This window comes from Engystomops pustulosus, chromosome 4 (assembly GCF_040894005.1).
Source record: "Engystomops pustulosus chromosome 4, aEngPut4.maternal, whole genome shotgun sequence".
In the NCBI taxonomy this organism is placed as follows: Eukaryota; Metazoa; Chordata; class Amphibia; order Anura; family Leptodactylidae; genus Engystomops; species Engystomops pustulosus.
This window is the reverse complement of record NC_092414.1, coordinates 201,952,175-201,968,087: the sequence shown is the minus strand read 5'-3', so window position 1 is coordinate 201,968,087 and position 15,913 is coordinate 201,952,175. Positions and strand designations below refer to the sequence as shown.

At 43.1% G+C, this 15,913-nt stretch overlaps 25 non-coding genes across 25 annotated transcripts; all 25 read right to left on the bottom strand.

Annotated features, from left to right (window-relative positions):
* Positions 1 to 160: 160 nt before the first annotated feature.
* Positions 161 to 233, bottom strand: TRNAR-ACG (transfer RNA arginine (anticodon ACG)). The gene has a single exon. It is a non-coding gene; the product is annotated as a tRNA-Arg (tRNA).
* A 1,337-nt stretch (positions 234 to 1,570) lies between these two features.
* TRNAR-ACG (transfer RNA arginine (anticodon ACG)) lies at positions 1,571 to 1,643 on the bottom strand. The gene has a single exon. It is a non-coding gene; the product is annotated as a tRNA-Arg (tRNA).
* Positions 1,644 to 3,380: 1,737 nt separating this feature from the next.
* On the bottom strand, positions 3,381 to 3,452 carry TRNAH-GUG (transfer RNA histidin (anticodon GUG)). The gene has a single exon. It is a non-coding gene; the product is annotated as a tRNA-His (tRNA).
* Positions 3,453 to 3,929: 477 nt separating this feature from the next.
* TRNAR-ACG (transfer RNA arginine (anticodon ACG)) lies at positions 3,930 to 4,002 on the bottom strand. The gene has a single exon. It is a non-coding gene; the product is annotated as a tRNA-Arg (tRNA).
* A 1,343-nt stretch (positions 4,003 to 5,345) lies between these two features.
* Positions 5,346 to 5,418, bottom strand: TRNAR-ACG (transfer RNA arginine (anticodon ACG)). The gene has a single exon. It is a non-coding gene; the product is annotated as a tRNA-Arg (tRNA).
* Positions 5,419 to 6,286: 868 nt separating this feature from the next.
* TRNAR-ACG (transfer RNA arginine (anticodon ACG)) lies at positions 6,287 to 6,359 on the bottom strand. The gene has a single exon. It is a non-coding gene; the product is annotated as a tRNA-Arg (tRNA).
* A 793-nt stretch (positions 6,360 to 7,152) lies between these two features.
* On the bottom strand, positions 7,153 to 7,224 carry TRNAH-GUG (transfer RNA histidin (anticodon GUG)). The gene has a single exon. It is a non-coding gene; the product is annotated as a tRNA-His (tRNA).
* A 7-nt stretch (positions 7,225 to 7,231) lies between these two features.
* TRNAR-ACG (transfer RNA arginine (anticodon ACG)) lies at positions 7,232 to 7,304 on the bottom strand. The gene has a single exon. It is a non-coding gene; the product is annotated as a tRNA-Arg (tRNA).
* A 322-nt stretch (positions 7,305 to 7,626) lies between these two features.
* On the bottom strand, positions 7,627 to 7,698 carry TRNAH-GUG (transfer RNA histidin (anticodon GUG)). The gene has a single exon. It is a non-coding gene; the product is annotated as a tRNA-His (tRNA).
* A 1,343-nt stretch (positions 7,699 to 9,041) lies between these two features.
* TRNAH-GUG (transfer RNA histidin (anticodon GUG)) lies at positions 9,042 to 9,113 on the bottom strand. The gene has a single exon. It is a non-coding gene; the product is annotated as a tRNA-His (tRNA).
* A 7-nt stretch (positions 9,114 to 9,120) lies between these two features.
* Positions 9,121 to 9,193, bottom strand: TRNAR-ACG (transfer RNA arginine (anticodon ACG)). Its single transcript has one exon. It is a non-coding gene; the product is annotated as a tRNA-Arg (tRNA).
* Positions 9,194 to 10,459: 1,266 nt separating this feature from the next.
* TRNAH-GUG (transfer RNA histidin (anticodon GUG)) lies at positions 10,460 to 10,531 on the bottom strand. Its single transcript has one exon. It is a non-coding gene; the product is annotated as a tRNA-His (tRNA).
* Positions 10,532 to 10,538: 7 nt separating this feature from the next.
* On the bottom strand, positions 10,539 to 10,611 carry TRNAH-AUG (transfer RNA histidin (anticodon AUG)). The gene has a single exon. It is a non-coding gene; the product is annotated as a tRNA-His (tRNA).
* Positions 10,612 to 10,929: 318 nt separating this feature from the next.
* Positions 10,930 to 11,001, bottom strand: TRNAH-GUG (transfer RNA histidin (anticodon GUG)). The gene has a single exon. It is a non-coding gene; the product is annotated as a tRNA-His (tRNA).
* Positions 11,002 to 11,008: 7 nt separating this feature from the next.
* On the bottom strand, positions 11,009 to 11,081 carry TRNAC-ACA (transfer RNA cysteine (anticodon ACA)). Its single transcript has one exon. It is a non-coding gene; the product is annotated as a tRNA-Cys (tRNA).
* Positions 11,082 to 11,478: 397 nt separating this feature from the next.
* On the bottom strand, positions 11,479 to 11,551 carry TRNAR-ACG (transfer RNA arginine (anticodon ACG)). Its single transcript has one exon. It is a non-coding gene; the product is annotated as a tRNA-Arg (tRNA).
* A 318-nt stretch (positions 11,552 to 11,869) lies between these two features.
* On the bottom strand, positions 11,870 to 11,941 carry TRNAH-GUG (transfer RNA histidin (anticodon GUG)). The gene has a single exon. It is a non-coding gene; the product is annotated as a tRNA-His (tRNA).
* Positions 11,942 to 11,948: 7 nt separating this feature from the next.
* TRNAH-AUG (transfer RNA histidin (anticodon AUG)) lies at positions 11,949 to 12,021 on the bottom strand. Its single transcript has one exon. It is a non-coding gene; the product is annotated as a tRNA-His (tRNA).
* A 1,258-nt stretch (positions 12,022 to 13,279) lies between these two features.
* Positions 13,280 to 13,351, bottom strand: TRNAH-GUG (transfer RNA histidin (anticodon GUG)). Its single transcript has one exon. It is a non-coding gene; the product is annotated as a tRNA-His (tRNA).
* A 7-nt stretch (positions 13,352 to 13,358) lies between these two features.
* Positions 13,359 to 13,431, bottom strand: TRNAR-ACG (transfer RNA arginine (anticodon ACG)). The gene has a single exon. It is a non-coding gene; the product is annotated as a tRNA-Arg (tRNA).
* Positions 13,432 to 13,815: 384 nt separating this feature from the next.
* On the bottom strand, positions 13,816 to 13,888 carry TRNAR-ACG (transfer RNA arginine (anticodon ACG)). Its single transcript has one exon. It is a non-coding gene; the product is annotated as a tRNA-Arg (tRNA).
* Positions 13,889 to 14,206: 318 nt separating this feature from the next.
* TRNAH-GUG (transfer RNA histidin (anticodon GUG)) lies at positions 14,207 to 14,278 on the bottom strand. The gene has a single exon. It is a non-coding gene; the product is annotated as a tRNA-His (tRNA).
* A 398-nt stretch (positions 14,279 to 14,676) lies between these two features.
* On the bottom strand, positions 14,677 to 14,748 carry TRNAH-GUG (transfer RNA histidin (anticodon GUG)). The gene has a single exon. It is a non-coding gene; the product is annotated as a tRNA-His (tRNA).
* Positions 14,749 to 15,148: 400 nt separating this feature from the next.
* Positions 15,149 to 15,220, bottom strand: TRNAH-GUG (transfer RNA histidin (anticodon GUG)). The gene has a single exon. It is a non-coding gene; the product is annotated as a tRNA-His (tRNA).
* Positions 15,221 to 15,227: 7 nt separating this feature from the next.
* TRNAR-ACG (transfer RNA arginine (anticodon ACG)) lies at positions 15,228 to 15,300 on the bottom strand. The gene has a single exon. It is a non-coding gene; the product is annotated as a tRNA-Arg (tRNA).
* Between the last annotated feature and the right edge of the window lie 613 nt (positions 15,301 to 15,913).

The following is a 15,913-nucleotide window of genomic DNA, read 5'->3' as shown; positions in this document are numbered from 1 at the left end:
GAGTTGCTTTTTTTCCTAAAACTCTGAAAATAATTTTCCACCTTGGGAAGTTGGCGTTAATATTGGAACAAAAAAAAAACATGTCGTGACCCGGATTCGAACCGGGGTTGCTGCGGCCACAACGCAGAGTACTAACCACTATACGAACACGGCAACGCTTCGAGCCAGGTAGGAGTCGAACCTACAATCTTCTGATCCGTAGTCAGACGCGTTATCCATTGCGCCACTGGCCCTGATGAGAGTGCTGCCGCCCAAAATGTGACTCATTTTAAAGAACTAGCAAACTTCCAACATTGCAATAAGTCCAATCCGTTTCTTGCCAATCCAATCATCAGAGATAACATATTTTCATGAGATCTGGAAACGGTGTGAGTTTTCTGACAATGTGATTTTGGGAGAGTTGAAATCACAATGTTGCCAAATGTGGTCCAAGAAATTCAGAGAAGCCAACAAATAACACAGGAGAAACATGAGTTGCTTTTTTTCCTAAAACTCTGAAAAGAATTTTCCACCTTGGGAAGTTGGCGTTAATATTGGAACAAAAAAAGACATGCCGTGACCCGGATTCGAACCGGGGTTGCTGCGGCCACAACACAGAGTACTAACCACTATACGATCATGGCAACGCTTCGAGCCAGGTAGGAGTTGATCCTACAATCTTCTGATCCGTAGTCAGAAGCGTTATCCATTGCGCCACTGGCCCTGATGAGAGTGCTGCAGCCCAAAATGTGACTCATTTTAAAGAACTAGCAAACTTCCAACATTGCAATAAGTCCAATCCGTTTCTTGCCAATCCAATCATCAGAGATAACATATTTTCATGAGATCTGGAAACGGTGTGAGTTTTCTGACAATGTGATTTTGGGAGAGTTGAAATCACAATGTTGCCAAATGTGGTCCAAGAAATTCAGAGAAGCCAACAAATAACACAGGAGAAACATGAGTTGCTTTTTTTCCTAAAACTCTGAAAAGAATTTTCCACCTTGGGAAGTTGGCGTTAATATTGGAACAAAAAAAGACATGCCGTGACCCGGATTCGAACCGGGGTTGCTGCGGCCACAACACAGAGTACTAACCACTATACGATCATGGCAACGCTTCGAGCCAGGTAGGAGTTGATCCTACAATCTTCTGATCCGTAGTCAGACGCGTTATCCATTGCGCCACTGGCCCTGATGAGAGTGCTGCCGCCCAAAATGTGACTCATTTTAAAGAACTAGCAAACTTCCAACATTGCAATAAGTCCAATCCGTTTCTTGCCAATCCAATCATCAGAGATAACATATTTTCATGAGATCTGGAAACGGTGTGAGTTTTCTGACAATGTGATTTTGGGAGAGTTGAAATCACAATGTTGCCAAATGTGGTCCAAGAAATTCAGAGAAGCCAACAAATAACACAGGAGAAACATGAGTTGCTTTTTTTCCTAAAACTCTGAAAAGAATTTTCCACCTTGGGAAGTTGGCGTTAATATTGGAACAAAAAAAGACATGCCGTGACCCGGATTCGAACCGGGGTTGCTGCGGCCACAACGCAGAGTACTAACCACTATACGAACACGGCAACGCTTCGAGCCAGGTAGGAGTCGAACCTACAATCTTCTGATCCGTAGTCAGAAGCGTTATCCATTGCGCCACTGGCCCTGATGAGAGTGCTGCAGCCCAAAATGTGACTCATTTTAAAGAACTAGCAAACTTCCAACATTGCAATAAGTCCAATCCGTTTCTTGCCAATCCAATCATCAGAGATAACATATTTTCATGAGATCTGGAAACGGTGTGAGTTTTCTGACAATGTGATTTTGGGAGAGTTGAAATCACAATGTTGCCAAATGTGGTCCAAGAAATTCAGAGAAGCCAACAAATAACACAGGAGAAACATGAGTTGCTTTTTTTCCTAAAACTCTGAAAAGAATTTTCCACCTTGGGAAGTTGGCGTTAATATTGGAACAAAAAAAGACATGCCGTGACCCGGATTCGAACCGGGGTTGCTGCGGCCACAACACAGAGTACTAACCACTATACGATCATGGCAACGCTTCGAGCCAGGTAGGAGTTGATCCTACAATCTTCTGATCCGTAGTCAGAAGCGTTATCCATTGCGCCACTGGCCCTGATGAGAGTGCTGCAGCCCAAAATGTGACTCATTTTAAAGAACTAGCAAACTTCCAACATTGCAATAAGTCCAATCCGTTTCTTGCCAATCCAATCATCAGAGATAACATATTTTCATGAGATCTGGAAACGGTGTGAGTTTTCTGACAATGTGATTTTGGGAGAGTTGAAATCACAATGTTGCCAAATGTGGTCCAAGAAATTCAGAGAAGCCAACAAATAACACAGGAGAAACATGAGTTGCTTTTTTTCCTAAAACTCTGAAAAGAATTTTCCACCTTGGGAAGTTGGCGTTAATATTGGAACAAAAAAAGACATGCCGTGACCCGGATTCGAACCGGGGTTGCTGCGGCCACAACGCAGAGTACTAACCACTATACGAACACGGCAACGCTTCGAGCCAGGTAGGAGTCGAACCTACAATCTTCTGATCCGTAGTCAGACACGTTATCCATTGCGCCACTGGCCCTGATGAGAGTGCTGCAGCCCAAAATGTGACTCATTTTAAAGAACTAGCAAACTTCCAACATTGCAATAAGTCCAATCCGTTTCTTGCCAATCCAATCATCAGAAATAAGATAACATATTTTCATGAGATCTGGAAACGGTGTGAGTTTTCTGACAATGTGATTTTGGGAGAGTTGAAATCACAATGTTGCCAAATGTGGTTCAAGAAATTCAGAGAAGCCAACAAATAACACAGGAGAAACATGAGTTGCTTTTTTTCCTAAAACTCTGAAAATAATTTTCCACCTTGGGAAGTTGGCGTTAATATTGGAACAAAAAAAGACATGCCGTGACCCGGATTTGAACCGGGGTTGCTGCGGCCACAACGCAGAGTACTAACCACTATACGATCAGGGCAACGCTTCGAGCCATGTAGGAGTCGAACCTACAATCTTCTGATCCGTAGTCAGACGCGTTATCCATTGCGCCACTGGCCCTGATGAGAGTGCTGCCGCCCAAAATGTGACTAATTTTAAAGAACTAGCAAACTTCCAACATTGCAATAAGTCCAATCCGTTTCTTGCCCATCCAATCATCAGAGATAAGATAACATATTTTCATGAGATCTGGAAACGGTGTGAGTTTTCTGACAATGTGATTTGGGAGAGTTGAAATCACAATGTTGCCAAATGTGGTCCAAGAAATTCAGAGAAGCCAACAAATAACACAGGAGAAACATGAGTTGCTTTATTTCCTAAAACTCTGAAAAGAATTTTCCACCTTGGGAAGTTGGCGTTAATATTGGAACAAAAAAAGGCATGCCGTGACCCGGATTCGAACCGGGGTTGCTGCGGCCACAACGCAGAGTACTAACCACTATACGATCACGGCAAAGCTTCGAGCCAGGTAGGAGTCGAACCTACAATCTCCTGATCCGTAGTCAGACGCGTTATCCATTGCGCCACTGGCCCTGATGAGAGTGCTGCAGCCCAAAATGTGACTCATTTTAAAGAACTAGCAAACTTCCAACACTGCAATAAGTCCAATCCATTTCTTGCCAATCCAATCATCAGAGATAACATATTTTCATGAGATCTGGAAACGGTGTGAGTTTTCTGACAATGTGATTTTGGGAGAGTTGAAATCACAATGTTGCCAAATGTGGTCCAAGAAATTCAGAGAAGCCAACAAATAACACAGGAGAAACATAAGTTGCTTTTTTTCCTAAAACTCTGAAAAGAATTTTCCACCTTGGGAAGTTGGCGTTAATATTGGAACAAAAAAAGACATGCCGTGACTTGGATTCGAACCGGGGTTGCTGCAGCCACAACGCAGAGTACTAACCACTATACGATCACGGCAACGCTTCGAGCCAGGTAGGAGTCGAACCTACAATCTTCTGATCCGTAGTCAGACGCGTTATCCATTGCGCCACTGGCCCTGATGAGAGTGCTGCAGCCCAAAATGTGACTCATTTTAAAGAACTAGCAAACTTCCAACATTGCAATAAGTCCAATCCGTTTCTTGCCAATCCAATCATCAGAGATAAGATAACATATTTTCATGAGATCTGGAAACGGTGTGAGTTTTCTGACAATGTGATTTTGGGAGAGTTGAAATCACAATGTTGCCAAATGTGGTCCAAGAAATTCAGAGAAGCCAACAAATAACACAGGAGAAACATGAGTTGCTTTTTTTCCTAAAACTCTGAAAAGAATTTTCCACCTTGGGAAGTTGGCGTTAATATTGGAACAAAAAAAGGCATGCCGTGACCCGGATCCAAACCAGGGTTGCTGCGGCCACAACGCAGAGTACTAACCACTATACGACCACGGCAAAGCTTCGAGCCAGGTAGGAGTCGAACCTACAATCTCCTGATCCGTAGTCAGACGCGTTATCCATTGCGCCACTGGCCCTGATGAGAGTGCTGCAGCCCAAAATGTGACTCATTTTAAAGAACTAGCAAACTTCCAACATTGCAATAAGTCCAATCCGTTTCTTGCCAATCCAATCATCAGAGATAACATATTTTCATGAGATCTGGAAACGGTGTGAGTTTTCTGACAATGTGATTTTGGGAGAGTTGAAATCACAATGTTGCCAAATGTGGTCCAAGAAATTCAGAGAAGCCAACAAATAACACAGGAGAAACATGAGTTGCTTTTTTTCCTAAAACTCTGAAAAGAATTTTCCACCTTGGGAAGTTGGCGTTAATATTGGAACAAAAAAAGGCATGCCGTGACCCGGATCCGAACCAGGGTTGCTGCGGCCACAACGCAGAGTACTAACCACTATACGACCACGGCAAAGCTTCGAGCCAGGTAGGAGTCGAACCTACAATCTCCTGATCCGTAGTCAGACGCGTTATCCATTGCGCCAATGGCCCTGATGAGAGTGCTGCAGCCCAAAATGTGACTCATTTTAAAGAACTAGCAAACTTCCAACATTGCAATAAGTCCAATCCGTTTCTTGCCAATCCAATCATCAGAGATAACATATTTTCATGAGATCTGGAAACGGTGTGAGTTTTCTGACAATGTGATTTTGGGAGAGTTGAAATCACAATGTTGCCAAATGTGGTTCAAGAAATTCAGAGAAGCCAACAAATAACACAGGAGAAACATGAGTTGCTTTTTTTCCTAAAACTCTGAAAATAATTTTCCACCTTGGGAAGTTGGCGTTAATATTGGAACAAAAAAAAAACATGTCGTGACCCGGATTCGAACCGGGGATGCTGCGGCCACAACGCAGAGTATTAACCACTATACGAACACGCCAACGCTTCGAGCCAGGTAGGAGTCGAACCTACAATCTTCTGATCCGTAGTCAGACGCGTTATCCATTGCGCCACTGGCCCTGATGAGAGTGCTGCCGCCCAAAATGTGACTCATTTTAAAGAACTAGCAAACTTCCAACATTGCAATAAGTCCAATCCGTTTCTTGCCAATCCAATCATCAGAGATAACATATTTTCATGAGATCTGGAAACGGTGTGAGTTTTCTGACAATGTGATTTTGGGAGAGTTGAAATCACAATGTTGCCAAATGTGGTCCAAGAAATTCAGAGAAGCCAACAAATAACACAGGAGAAACATGAGTTGCTTTTTTTCCTAAAACTCTGAAAAGAATTTTCCACCTTGGGAAGTTGGCGTTAATATTGGAACAAAAAAAGGCATGCCGTGACCCGGATCCGAACCAGGGTTGCTGCGGCCACAACGCAGAGTACTAACCACTATACGACCACGGCAAAGCTTCGAGCCAGGTAGGAGTCGAACCTACAATCTCCTGATCCGTAGTCAGACGCGTTATCCATTGCGCCAATGGCCCTGATGAGAGTGCTGCAGCCCAAAATGTGACTCATTTTAAAGAACTAGCAAACTTCCAACATTGCAATAAGTCCAATCCGTTTCTTGCCAATCCAATCATCAGAGATAACATATTTTCATGAGATCTGGAAACGGTGTGAGTTTTCTGACAATGTGATTTTGGGAGAGTTGAAATCACAATGTTGCCAAATGTGGTTCAAGAAATTCAGAGAAGCCAACAAATAACACAGGAGAAACATGAGTTGCTTTTTTTCCTAAAACTCTGAAAATAATTTTCCACCTTGGGAAGTTGGCGTTAATATTGGAACAAAAAAAAAACATGTCGTGACCCGGATTCGAACCGGGGTTGCTGCGGCCACAACGCAGAGTACTAACCACTATACGAACACGCCAACGCTTCGAGCCAGGTAGGAGTCGAACCTACAATCTTCTGATCCGTAGTCAGACGCGTTATCCATTGCGCCACTGGCCCTGATGAGAGTGCTGCCGCCCAAAATGTGACTCATTTTAAAGAACTAGCAAACTTCCAACATTGCAATAAGTCCAATCCGTTTCTTGCCAATCCAATCATCAGAGATAACATATTTTCATGAGATCTGGAAACGGTGTGAGTTTTCTGACAATGTGATTTTGGGAGAGTTGAAATCACAATGTTGCCAAATGTGGTCCAAGAAATTCAGAGAAGCCAACAAATAACACAGGAGAAACATGAGTTGCTTTTTTTCCTAAAACTCTGAAAAGAATTTTCCACCTTGGGAAGTTGGCGTTAATATTGGAACAAAAAAAGACATGCCGTGACCCGGATTCGAAACGGGGTTGCTGCGGCCACAACACAGAGTACTAACCACTATACGATCACGGCAACGCTTCGAGCCAGGTAGGAGTTGATCCTACAATCTTCTGATCCGTAGTCAGACACGTTATCCATTGGGCCACTGGCCCTGATGAGAGTGCTGCAGCCCAAAATGTGACTCATTTTAAAGAACTAGCAAACTTCCAACATTGCAATAAGTCCAATCCGTTTCTTGCCAATCCAATCATCAGAGATAAGATAACATATTTTCATGAGATCTGGAAACGGTGTGAGTTTTCTGACAATGTGATTTTGGGAGAGTTGAAATCACAATGTTGCCAAATGTGGTTCAAGAAATTCAGAGAAGCCAACAAATAATACAGGAGAAACATGAGTTGCTTTTTTTCCTAAAACTCTGAAAATAATTTTCCACCTTGGGAAGTTGGCGTTAATATTGGAACAAAAAAAGACATGCCGTGACCCGGATTTGAACCGGGGTTGCTGCGGCCACAACGCAGAGTACTAACCACTATACGATCACGGCAACGCTTCGAGCCAGGTAGGAGTCGAACCTACAATCTTCTGATCCGTAGTCAGACGCGTTATCCATTGCGCCACTGGCCCTGATGAGAGTGCTGCCGCCCAAAATGTGACTAATTTTAAAGAACTAGCAAACTTCCAACATTGCAATAAGTCCAATCCGTTTCTTGCCAATCCAATCATCAGAGATAAGATAACATATTTTCATGAGATCTGGAAACGGTGTGAGTTTTCTGACAATGTGATTTGGGAGAGTTGAAATCACAATGTTGCCAAATGTGGTCCAAGAAATTCAGAGAAGCCAACAAATAACACAGGAGAAACATGAGTTGCTTTATTTCCTAAAACTCTGAAAAGAATTTTCCACCTTTAGAAGTTGGCGTTAATATTGGAACAAAAAAAGGCATGCCGTGACCCGGATTCGAACCGGGGTTGCTGCGGCCACAACGCAGAGTACTAACCACTATACGATCACGGCAAAGCTTCGAGCCAGGTAGGAGTCGAACCTACAATCTCCTGATCCGTAGTCAGACGCGTTATCCATTGCGCCACTGGCCCTGATGAGAGTGCTGCAGCCCAAAATGTGACTCATTTTAAAGAACTAGCAAACTTCCAACACTGCAATAAGTCCAATCCATTTCTTGCCAATTCAATCATCAGAGATAACATATTTTCATGAGATCTGGAAACGGTGTGAGTTTTCTGACAATGTGATTTTGGGAGAGTTGAAATCACAATGTTGCCAAATGTGGTCCAAGAAATTCAGAGAAGCCAACAAATAACACAGGAGAAACATGAGTTGCTTTTTTTCCTAAAACTCTGAAAAGAATTTTCCACCTTGGGAAGTTGGCGTTAATATTGGAACAAAAAAAGACATGCCGTGACCCGGATTCGAAACGGGGTTGCTGCGGCCACAACACAGAGTACTAACCACTATACGATCACGGCAACGCTTCGAGCCAGGTAGGAGTTGATCCTACAATCTTCTGATCCGTAGTCAGAAGCGTTATCCATTGCGCCACTGGCCCTGATGAGAGTGCTGCAGCCCAAAATGTGACTCATTTTAAAGAACTAGCGAACTTCCAACATTGCAATAAGTCCAATCCGTTTCTTGCCAATCCAATCATCAGAGATAACATATTTTCATGAGATCTGGAAACGGTGTGAGTTTTCTGACAATGTGATTTTGGGAGAGTTGAAATCACAATGTTGCCAAATGTGGTTCAAGAAATTCAGAGAAGCCAACAAATAACACAGGAGAAACATGAGTTGCTTTTTTTCCTAAAACTCTGAAAATAATTTTCCACCTTGGGAAGTTGGCGTTAATATTGGAACAAAAAAAGACATGCCGTGACCCGGATTCGAACCGGGGTTGCTGTGGCCACAACGCAGAGTACTAACCACTATACGAACACGGCAACGCTTCGAGCCAGGTAGGAGTCGAACCTACAATCTTCTGATCCGTAGTCAGACACGTTATCCATTGCGCCACTGGCCCTGATGAGAGTGCTGCAGCCCAAAATGTGACTCATTTTAAAGAACTAGCAAACTTCCAACATTGCAATAAGTCCAATCCGTTTCTTGCCAATCCAATCATCAGAGATAAGATAACATATTTTCATGAGATCTGGAAACGGTGTGAGTTTTCTGACAATGTGATTTTGGGAGAGTTGAAATCACAATGTTGCCAAATGTGGTTCAAGAAATTCAGAGAAGCCAACAAATAACACAGGAGAAACATGAGTTGCTTTTTTTCCTAAAACTCTGAAAATAATTTTCCACCTTGGGAAGTTGGCGTTAATATTGGAACAAAAAAAGACATGCCGTGACCCGGATTTGAACCGGGGTTGCTGCGGCCACAACGCAGAGTACTAACCACTATACGATCACGGCAACGCTTCGAGCCAGGTAGGAGTCGAACCTACAATCTTCTGATCCGTAGTCAGACGCGTTATCCATTGCGCCACTGGCCCTGATGAGAGTGCTGCCGCCCAAAATGTGACTAATTTTAAAGAACTAGCAAACTTCCAACATTGCAATAAGTCCAATCCGTTTCTTGCCAATCCAATCATCAGAGATAAGATAACATATTTTCATGAGATCTGGAAACGGTGTGAGTTTTCTGACAATGTGATTTGGGAGAGTTGAAATCACAATGTTGCCAAATGTGGTCCAAGAAATTCAGAGAAGCCAACAAATAACACAGGAGAAACATGAGTTGCTTTATTTCCTAAAACTCTGAAAAGAATTTTCCACCTTGGGAAGTTGGCGTTAATATTGGAACAAAAAAAGGCATGCCGTGACCCGGATTCGAACCGGGGTTGCTGCGGCCACAACGCAGAGTACTAACCACTATACATACGATCACGGCAAAGCTTCGAGCCAGGTAGGAGTCGAACCTACAATCTCCTGATCCGTAGTCAGACGCGTTATCCATTGCGCCACTGGCCCTGATGAGAGTGCTGCAGCCCAAAATGTGACTCATTTTAAAGAACTAGCAAACTTCCAACATTGCAATAAGTCCAATCCGTTTCTTGCCAATCCAATCATCAGAGATAACATATTTTCATGAGATCTGGAAACGTTGTGAGTTTTCTGACAATGTGATTTTGGGAGAGTTGAAATCACAATGTTGCCAAATGTGGTCCAAGAAATTCAGAGAAGCCAACAAATAACACAGGAGAAACATGAGTTGCTTTTTTTCCTAAAACTCTGAAAAGAATTTTCCACCTTGGGAAGTTGGCGTTAATATTGGAACAAAAAAAGGCATGCCGTGACCCGGATCCAAACCAGGGTTGCTGCGGCCACAACGCAGAGTACTAACCACTATACGACCACGGCAAAGCTTCGAGCCAGGTAGGAGTCGAACCTACAAACTCCTGATCCGTAGTCAGACGCGTTATCCATTGCGCCACTGGCCCTGATGAGAGTGCTGCAGCCCAAAATGTGACTAATTTTAAAGAACTAGCAAACTTCCAACATTGCAATAAGTCCAATCCGTTTCTTGCCAATCCAATCATCAGAGATAACATATTTTCAAGAGATCTGGAAACGGTGTGAGTTTTCTGACAATGTGATTTTGGGAGAGTAGAAATCACAATGTTGCCAAATGTGGTCCAAGAAATTCAGAGAAGCCAACAAATAACACAGGAGAAACATGAGTTGCTTTATTTCCTAAAACTCTGAAAAGAATTTTCCACCTTGGGAAGTTGGCGTTAATATTGGAACAAAAAAAGACATGCCGTGACCCGGATTCGAACCGGGGTTGCTGCGGCCACAACGCAGAGTACTAACCACTATACGATCACGGCAACGCTTCGAGCCAGGTAGGAGTCGAACCTACAATCTTCTGATCCATAGTCAGACGCGTTATCCATTGCGCCACTGGCCCTGACGAGAGCGCTGCAGTTCAAAATGTGACTCATTTTAAAAAACTAGCAAACTTCCAACATTGCAATAAGTCCAATCCGTTTCTTGCCAATCCAATCATCAGAGATAACATATTTTCATGAGATCTGGAAACGGTGTGAGTTTTCTGACAATGTGATTTTGGGAGAGTTGAAATCACAATGTTGCCAAATGTGGTCCAAGAAATTCAGAGAAGCCAACAAATAACACAGGAGAAACATGAGTTGCTTTTTTTCCTAAAACTCTGAAAATAATTTTCCACCTTGGGAAGTTGGCGTTAATATTGGAACAAAAAAAGGCATGCCGTGACCCGGATTCGAACCGGGGTTGCTGCGGCCACAACACAGAGTACTAACCACTATACGATCACGGCAACGCTTCGAGCCAGGTAGGAGTTGATCCTACAATCTTCTGATCTGTAGTCAGAAGCGTTATCCATTGCGCCACTGGCCCTGATGAGAGTGCTGCAGCCCAAAATGTGACTCATTTTAAAAAACTAGCAAACTTCCAACATTGCAATAAGTCCAATCCGTTTCTTGCCAATTCAATCATCAGAGATAACATATTTTCATGAGATCTGGAAACGGTGTGAGTTTTCTGACAATGTGATTTTGGGAGAGTTGAAATCACAATGTTGCTAAATGTGGTTCAAGAAATTCAGAGAAGCCAACAAATAACACAGGAGAAACATGAGTTGCTTTTTTTCCTAAAACTCTGAAAATAATTTTCCACCTTGGGAAGTTGGCGTTAATATTGGAACAAAAAAAGACATGCCGTGACCCGGATTCGAACCGGGGTTGCTGCAGCCACAACGCAGAGTACTAACCACTATACGATCACGGCAACGCTTCGAGCCAGGTAGGAGTCGAACCTACAATCTTCTGATCCGTAGTCAGACGCGTTATCCATTGCGCCACTGGCCCTGATGAGAGTGCTGCCGCCCAAAATGTGACTAATTTTAAAGAACTAGCAAACTTCCAACATTGCAATAAGTCCAATCCGTTTCTTGCCAATCCAATCATCAGAGATAACATATTTTCATGAGATCTGGAAACGGTGTGAGTTTTCTGACAATGTGATTTTGGGAGAGTTGAAATCACAATGTTGCCAAATGTGGTCGAAGAAATTCAGAGAAGCCAACAAATAATACAGGAGAAAAATGAGTTGCTTTTTTTCCTAAAACTCTGAAAATAATTTTCCACCTTGGGAAGTTGGCGTTAATATTGGAACAAAAAAAGACATGCCGTGACCCGGATTCGAACCGGGGTTGCTGCGGCCACAACGCAGAGTACTAACCACTATACGATCACGGCAACGCTTCGAGCCAGGTAGGAGTCGAACCTACAATCTTCTGATCCATAGTCAGACGCGTTATCCATTGCGCCACTGGCCCTGACGAGAGCGCTGCAGTTCAAAATGTGACTCATTTTAAAAAACTAGCAAACTTCCAACATTGCAATAAGTCCAATCCGTTTCTTGCCAATCCAATCATCAGAGATAACATATTTTCATGAGATCTGGAAACGGTGTGAGTTTTCTGACAATGTGATTTTGGGAGAGTTGAAATCACAATGTTGCCAAATGTGGTCCAAGAAATTCAGAGAAGCCAACAAATAACACAGGAGAAACATGAGTTGCTTTTTTTCCTAAAACTCTGAAAATAATTTTCCACCTTGGGAAGTTGGCGTTAATATTGGAACAAAAAAAGACATGCCGTGACCCGGATTCGAACCGGGGTTGCTGCGGCAACAACACAGAGTACTAACCACTATACGATCACGGCAACGCTTCGAGCCAGGTAGGAGTTGATCCTACAATCTTCTGATCCGTAGTCAGAAGCGTTATCCATTGCGCCACTGGCCCTGATGAGAGTGCTGCAGCCCAAAATGTGACTCATTTTAAAGAACTAGCAAACTTCCAACATTGCAATAAGTCCAATCCGTTTCTTGCCAATCCAATCATCAGAGATAACATATTTTCATGAGATCTGGAAACGGTGTGAGTTTTCTGACAATGTGATTTTGGGAGAGTTGAAATCACAATGTTGCCAAATGTGGTTCAAGAAATTCAGAGAAGCCAACAAATAACACAGGAGAAACATGAGTTGCTTTTTTTCCTAAAACTCTGAAAAGAATTTTCCACCTTGGGAAGTTGGCGTTAATATTGGAACAAATAAAGACATGCCGTGACCTGGATTCGAACCGGGGTTGCTGCGGCCACAACGCAGAGTACTAACCACTATACGATCACGGCAACGCTTCGAGCCAGGTAGGAGTCGAACCTACAATCTTCTGATCCCTTGTCAGACGTGTTATCCATTGCGTCACTGGCCCTGATGAGAGTGCTGCCGCCCAAAATGTGACTAATTTTAAAGAACTAGCAAACTTCCAACATTGCAATAAGTCCAATCCGTTTCTTGCCAATCCAATCATCAGAGATAACATATTTTCATGAGATCTGGAAACGGTGTGAGTTTTCTGACAATGTGATTTTGGGAGAGTTGAAATCACAATGTTGCCAAATGTGGTCGAAGAAATTCAGAGAAGCCAACAAATAATACAGGAGAAAAATGAGTTGCTTTTTTTCCTAAAACTCTGAAAATAATTTTCCACCTTGGGAAGTTGGCGTTAATATTGGAACAAAAAAAGACTTGCCGTGACCCGGATTCGAACCGGGGTTGCTGCGGCCACAACGCAGAGTACTAACCACTATACGATCACGGCAACGCTTCGAGCCAGGTAGGAGTCGAACCTACAATCTTCTGATCCGTAGTCAGACGCGTTATCCATTGCGCCACTGGCCCTGACGAGAGCGCTGCAGTTCAAAATGTGACTCATTTTAAAAAACTAGCAAACTTCCAACATTGCAATAAGTCCAATCCGTTTCTTGCCAATCCAATCATCAGAGATAACATATTTTCATGAGATCTGGAAACGGTGTGAGTTTTCTGACAATGTGATTTTGGGAGAGTTGAAATCACAATGTTGCCAAATGTGGTCCAAGAAATTCAGAGAAGCCAACAAATAACACAGGAGAAACATGAGTTGCTTTTTTTCCTAAAACTCTGAAAAGAATTTTCCACCTTGGGAAGTTGGCGTTAATATTGGAACAAAAAAAGACATGCCGTGACCCGGATTTGAACCGGGGTTGCTGCGGCCACAACCACTATACGATCACGGCAACGCTTCGAGCCAGGTAGGAGTCGAACCTACAATCTTCTGATCCGTAGTCAGACGCGTTATCCATTGCGCCACTGGCCCTGATGAGAGTGCTGCAGCCCAAAATGTGACTCATTTTAAAGAACTAGCAAACTTCCAACATTGCAATAAGTCCAATCCGTTTCTTGCCAATCCAATCATCAGAGATAACATATTTTCATGAGATCTGGAAACGGTGTGAGTTTTCTGACAATGTGATTTTGGGAGAGTTGAAATCACAATGTTGCCAAATGTGGTCCAAGAAATTCAGAGAAGCCAACAAATAACACAGGAGAAACATGAGTTGCTTTTTTTCCTAAAACTCTGAAAAGAATTTTCCACCTTGGGAAGTTGGCGTTAATATTGGAACAAAAAAAGACATGCCGTGACCCGGATTCGAACCGGGGTTGCTGCGGCCACAACACAGAGTACTAACCACTATACGATCACGGCAACGCTTCGAGCCAGGTAGGAGTTGATCCTACAATCTTCTGATCCGTAGTCAGAAGCGTTATCCATTGCGCCACTGGCCCTGATGAGAGTGCTGCAGCCCAAAATGTGACTCATTTTAAAGAACTAGCAAACTTCCAACATTGCAATAAGTCCAATCCGTTTCTTGCCAATCCAATCATCAGAGATAACATATTTTCATGAGATCTGGAAACGGTGTGAGTTTTCTGACAATGTGATTTTGGGAGAGTTGAAATCACAATGTTGCCAAATGTGGTCCAAGAAATTCAGAGAAGCCAACAAATAACACAGGAGAAACATGAGTTGCTTTTTTTCCTAAAACTCTGAAAAGAATTTTCCACCTTGGGAAGTTGGCGTTAATATTGGAACAAAAAAAGACATGCCGTGACCCGGATTCGAACCGGGGTTGCTGCGGCCACAACGCAGAGTACTAACCACTATACGATCACGGCAACGCTTCGAGCCAGAGTAGGAGTGGAACCTACAATCTTCTGATCCGTAGTCAGACGCGTTATCCATTGCGCCACTGGCCATGATGAGAGTGCTGCAGCCCAAAATGTGACTAATTTTAAAGAACTAGCAAACTTCCAACATTGCAATAAGTCCAATCCGTTTCTTGCCAATCCAATCATCAGAGATAACATATTTTCATGAGATCTGGAAACGGTGTGAGTTTTCTGACAATGTGATTTTGGGAGAGTTGAAATCACAATGTTGCCAAATGTGGTCCAAGAAATTCAGAGAAGCCAACAAATAACACAGGAGAAACATGAGTTGCTTTTTTTCCTAAAACTCTGAAAAGAATTTTCCACCTTGGGAAGTTGGCGTTAATATTGGAACAAAAAAAAGACATGCCGTGACCCGGATTCGAACCGGGGTTGCTGCGGCCACAACGCAGAGTACTAACCACTATACGATCACGGCAACGATTCGAGCCAGGTAGGAGTCGAACCTACAATCTTCTGATCCGTAGTCAGACGCGTTATCCATTGCGCCACTGGCCCTGATGAGAGTGCTGCAGCCCAAAATGTGACTCATTTTAAAGAACTAGCAAACTTCCAACATTGCAATAAGTCCAATCCGTTTCTTGCCAATCCAATCATCAGAGATAACATATTTTCATGAGATCTGGAAACGTAGTGAGTTTTCTGACAATGTGATTTTGGGAGAGTTGAAATCACAATGTTGCCAAATGTGGTCCAAGAAATTCAGAGAAGCCAACAAATAACACAGGAGAAACATGAGTTGCTTTTTTCCTAAAACTCTGAAAAGAATTTTCCACCTTGGGAAGTTGGCGTTAATATTGGAACAAAAAAAGACATGCCGTGATCCGGATTCGAACCGGGGTTGCTGCGGCCACAACGCAGAGTACTAACCACTATACGATCACGGCAACGCTTCGAGCCAGGTAGGAGTCGAACCTACAATCTTCTGATACGTAGTCAGACGCGTTATCCATTGCGCCACTGGCCCTGATGAGAGTGCTGCAGCCCAAAATGTGACTCATTTGAAAGAACTAGCAAACTTCCAACATTGCAATAAGTCCAATCCGTTTCTTGCCAATCCAATCATCAGAGATAAGATAACATATTTTCATGAGATCTGGAAACGGTGTGA